Source organism: Homalodisca vitripennis, chromosome 6 (assembly GCF_021130785.1).
Source record: "Homalodisca vitripennis isolate AUS2020 chromosome 6, UT_GWSS_2.1, whole genome shotgun sequence".
NCBI classification, from domain to species: domain Eukaryota; kingdom Metazoa; phylum Arthropoda; class Insecta; order Hemiptera; family Cicadellidae; genus Homalodisca; species Homalodisca vitripennis.
The window spans coordinates 87,675,098-87,681,221 of record NC_060212.1 but is presented as its reverse complement, the minus strand read 5'-3'; positions in this window follow the sequence as shown (position 1 = coordinate 87,681,221).

Here is a 6,124-nt window from a genome sequence, read left to right as displayed (position 1 = left end):
AATTAAATAAAGTGCAGAGAATCTTTAGAATGTCTGTGACTTTCAATAAACCCCTTTTAAAGGATCATCGAGGAAACACGAAACATAAGTTAAATACAACGAATTAAACATAAGTTAGTATAGTATATCACAATTACTAACCTAACAAGTGTTTAAGTAATCAGCTGTTTTAAACTAAATAGCAATACACCCACAAGAATAATATTTACAGCCAGTGGGGCAGAACTCTACAGTCCAGTTTATTTAAAACCCACAATAGGCACATCCAGAGAGTGTAGGTTTTAAGTCTCCTATAAGACACAATCTGCTTCCAAAAATAGTGGTTTCCAGATAATACTAAAGTACCTATTTTTCCTATCTTATTATACTTAAAACCAAACATTAGGAACATAATTAAACAGTTATATCATTATCAGACATACAGATAAACAGATTTAAATTCGCCATATAAGCCTGTACGTGAGCCTGTGCAGGACGCTAATGTAATATTTACTTACATACCTTACAATTGGGTGTAAATTTTAAATTATGAACTGAATAAAACTTATCTGTCATAGTTTTTGGCTCTTTTTAATACCCTCCCATTCAGATCTCTAACAATAACTAGCGCGGCTGACGATTAATTTATTTGTTAGAGAAAACCCATCTACCACCGATTAAAATGTAAACCAGGTTGTTTTCTTATAAAGTAAAAATTAGTCTGAGATAGTATGGCTATTATAAAGAACACTTATAAAGTTATTATATAGCACTGATTATTCATTCTAGTTACAAGTACGCTAACACTTTAATTATGACTGAAATGTTTTTTAACACAGCTAGCTGTAGTACAACGTAACTTCCCTCATTCATTAGTTAATCGCAGTAACATATTTACTTGCAGTGACACAATCTTCTAAATGTAACTAGTTATTACATGTCCTGTTAATAAACACATTGAGTTATTGAGAGCTGCAATTTAAATGATGTACAGTGAGGACTAATCAGCGAAGCGCACTAACATTAAATTGCAACTAGTAATCAAGCACAAAGGTTTACCTATCCTCGAAAAACACCTGTGTGTTGTGTGATCAATGTGCCTCATCGTGTGACCACTAGGATCATTGGTCCTGTGGTTATATGAGTTATTATCATCTATTTTGTGACCATTGATTTTATTACATGTGAACAAAGCATAATATAAGATTTACATCAATTCTATGCAAAAATCTACTAGTTAAAGAAAGTCTTATATTTTAGGATAAAACTATTTGATGTCTTATTATCAATTTAGCAAATTTTTCGCGTTGCCATGATATCACAAGCAAAAATCGATATTGTATTCAGTTGTCATTAATTATGTATGATAATATATCTGAATGCAATACTGATGTACGTTTCTCTTGGTATTTTCCGGCATGCATTATTGAAATATTAAACCTAAATTATTTGTCATTACAGCACAATATTTGATGATGAGCCGCAGTATACTGTCCTGTACACTGGCCGGTACTGCAGTGGAGTGTAGTGGTTTTGTGCATGGTAATACATGTCGATGGTGAACATTACAGCACACAATATTTGATGAGCCGCAGTATACTGTCCTGTACACTGGCCGGTACTGCAGTGGAGTGTAGTGGTTTGTGCATGGTAATACATGTCGATGGTGAACATTACAGCACAATATTTGATGAGCCGCAGTATACTGTCCTGTACACTGGCCGGTACTGCAGTGGAGTGTAGTGGTTTGTGCATGGTAATACATGTCCATCGTGAACATTCACCTGTACAACCGGTACACCGGTGATAATGTCACCGTCAGAACACACCGGTGCACACCTGTCAGCTCCAGGCTTAACTCACTTCGATTGTTTGGCACATAATTAATCCTAGTGGAATTCTAAAATACACCATTGATCAAAAACTTTAATTGAACAACATAACATGTGGGGAAATGACACAAATTCAATTAGGCTTGATTGCACATTACATTAGGCACATCCTATTGTTATATATCTACTTCCTTATACACATGTGTTGGAGCACTTAATTATCGACTGAGCATTAGCGAAACCTCATCACTTGAGGAGTTGGAAAATGTTATCTTTCTGTCTGTCTATCTGTGATATATTGGGAACAAACTGTCCTATAAATTTAAAAATTGTAAATTTTAAAATGATACATTTATAATTTAAGGATAAATTATTTATTGTGCACGTAACTTACTCGGAGTACGGAAAAAGCGGACAGAACATTTTGAAACATATAGCTACTGCCAATAGAGCAGGAGAATTTTTAGCGGAGTTTTTTATTAATATCTATCGTCAAAAATAACCTTCAAGCAAAGTAATAATAGGTGTTTTATTAATCTTATTATACTAATAAGGTTAATATCAGAATATTTGTGCCTCATATACCAACAAACATAGACTATTAATTAATGAAAATATCTTATTCGTTTCTCTAATCTTTATTTAAGCGAGCACTTTGAATTTAGGTTAATTATTAAATAAGGTAGAAAATAAACACTAGATCTGATAGTATTTAGTTCTAAAAAAATATGCGAAATATTTGTGTCAATATTTTGCTAAAAAGTCCCCAAAAACATGTTTGAAATTTCGTTTGCAGAGAAATTTAAAAGTTTAAAACTTAAAAAAATTTACTAGTCATGATAAGATTAAAGAGGTAAGACTAAATATACATTAATGACTTTCAGATCGTATTTACAGGCTCTAGGTGTAATAATAAAACACGCAGTATCGAACAAATTGTAACGCAGAGAGTTCACTCTGATATTAACTCGACGGAGTACTAAAACGAACCTTTCATGCCTCACGTAACCGCAAAAAGTGTTCAAATCCACCTGTTTATTTTCACACTTCTTAGTTTCTTGGCCCTTGTTACAATGGTTATTATTATTTTTAGTCAATTAATTTTATGAAATTAAGGAATTCTGTATTGCCTTACATTCCTTAGCTCCAGGTCGTAAAAATAAATACCATAAGGCATTTCTAAGTAAAGGATGTTTGATTTTTAACTCTCTATAATATTTCATATATTCATGGCAATTACTAGGAATCGATCCAAACAAAAGCCAACCAGAGGAACCGCACTCTATTAGTTTGGCTGATAGCCAGAGCAGTGAAGCAGGTGACGATCTTTACCTATTTGTTTCTCTCTTTCCTTTTGTGCTCTTTTTCAACGACTCTGTATTCTTTTATCAACGACCCTGCTTCTTGACACTGAATATAATTATGATCCTGATCTATATTAAGTACGGAGCATATACTCGTAATTAGAAATCATAACTTTTATTGCCTAAACGTTGTCAATCTTAGTATTTAATATTGAAAAAATTCGTCCATAATATTTACCCAGATAACCTAAAATAAATATAGTATTTTACATTTGTATATTAGATTATTAAATGGCAAATATTCAAATTTAATAATAATATAAACTTTGCATGTTGACTTTACCACTAGCATTTCTTGTGTCTTAGTAAATTTTTATTTTGAGAATATTTATAATTTTGGAATTATTTAAAAAGCTCTTAACGGAGTCTTAATACTGTATTTCAAGATATAATTTAGCACAATTGTGCCTAAGTATTATCCTATAAAACCAAAGTAGACCATTTTCAAAAATTGAGGGGTACAAAAATCACAAAATTTATAATTATATGAGTTATATAAGGTATAAATTATTAAAATTAGTTTAAAAACACAAAGTCAATATTGTCGTTGCAGGTCAAACCACTGTCTAGATATATTTCCAGGAACTTTGTTGAGTCTCCATCCTAGAACCGTTACAGGAGGATAACTTCCGCTTTGCTGCAGCCTACCACAGAAAGGTATAAAATAATGTTATATTTGTTGGCATGGCGTACATACAGAAACACACGTCAGTGTGTAAAAGCCGAAGCGACAATATGCAAACCGTTTGTCACCCTTACTTCTTCTTATGGACATTAACCTACTTTTGTTATCCTTCACAGTTGATTAAACTTCGTATTCAGTTTCTTCAAGATATTTACAAAAGGGTACAAGAACATTTTTCTCACCCCAACATTTTTTAGAGCTTGTATGATCGCATAAGCCTCTTTTTCAACATTATGTATCGTATATTTTCTGTTTTATTGAGTGTCCATAAAAAGGAGAGGTAATTGGTCTATTATCTGCTGATATGGTGGCCTCCAATAGCATAGTCTGATGCAAATGTTTCAACAGTTACTGTACACTCGTTATCTATTAATGAAACCACAGCCTTCTGAATGTCTTATTTTATATTCAATCAAACTCTCGTTGACAATTTAGAGGGAAAGCACGCCTTTATAACCAATCGAAATTAACTAAAACCTACTTATGGTACAACATACAAGTCATTCATGAGCTGAAAATAACAGATCTGGTTTATGTACTGACTAATAAAAATTCCCTAGATATGAATGGTAGACACAGAGAATGTACTATTTTCTTTCTTAAGAATAAGGGTATATATTTAAAGAGCTCTCCTGAAAGTATGCAAGTGTCTGTCATGCTCCTATTAAATAATACTACACATTTTTAGATCTTTATATCATCTAAATATACATACACTGTGTTAAAACCTTCTTATGAAATTATTTCAGTCAAAGTACATTGAAATGGATTAAAATTGTTTACTGCAAATGGAATCCAAGTAAACTGGTACAGTTTATTTACAAGCCTCAAAAGCAGGCTAAGATTTATCTTCTCTCTGATGACTTGAAGTGCTACATAAATGTATCGATATGTACACATGGTATGAAGCTACTCGAATAACAATTTTATCTATTCCATTAGCCGCTGAAGAGCATCTCATTTTGTAAAGCATTCAATGGTTTGTGATTAGTCCCACACCATTTGAATTTTATCATTTTTTGAACTCACAACAAACTTTGGAATTACATAGGGAAATATATTCCCTAGTAAAAGGACAAAATTTGTATCTAAATTTTATATAAATTTGGTATCTTACATGTTATGTTTATAATACTTATAAATATGGGTTAGCAACTGGTATAAGATTGAGGAAAAGCTGATCAGACTTCACACTGGCCACAGTTACATTACATAACATGAGAGGAGAGTCAGAGCCAACAAACAGTAGATAAGTGTTTTAAATTGTCATGGCCTACTATGATGTTCGAGCATAAACTCTACAGATACTAATATTTAGATATTATTATAGTCATACCTTTTTAGATTAATTCCGACTTTACACCGACCAATCACTCAAACAATCACTTAATCTCTCAAACAACATGAAACATGAATGTTGACTTCTGAACACCTTATAAATTATAAACCTAGCTGAACTATTTATATATCGATGCCTACTACTTATGATTGTTAAAGCATTCTTTGGATTTGTTTGTACATTTAAGAAATATCATCGCCTTGATGATTATTTAAAAAATGAAATAAACTTACAAGAAATATCGTGATCTGACGATACGAATTACAATGCTGTGTATTGCCATGTTGTATTACTATGGGAATACACTGTAATATATTGTGACAGTAGTGTCCCTGTTCAGACAGTGGTTAGTGAATATCAAATATAAATTAATTGAAAATTTCTCAGTATACGGCCCCTCCAGGAAGAAAAATATTCCTTGGATATTTATTCATTATTGACATTTATTTGTGAACATTTATTTAGATTTGTGTAAATTTATTTAAAATTATATAGTATTTAATTAACACCTTTGAACCTGTTTCTTTCCTTTTTAATAAGTAAAATGTTTTCTCCTTTTTGTAAGTTTTTTTGGTAGATGTATTACACTTTAAATCAGGAGAATTTAAATGGCTTATAATCGCAGTAATTTCACATTGGGGACGTAAGATGAAAATTGTAAGCCACATTAATACACATATACAATAGCCTTAACTTTAGCTAACTGAAACAACAATATATCTGAGACCCGAAACACATGGGCGCTTGTTCCATATTGTTTCTAACTACATATCGTTTTTACACTCATGTGGTTTCAGGTTACAAACACTAAACCTCAGTTTAGTGTTTGTAACCTGAACCACTATGCCAACGTGGTTTTGTAACAGTTGTTCCAAGACGGGAGTTGCATTATCTCGTAACGGTACCGTTCAATTCTTAGACTGTT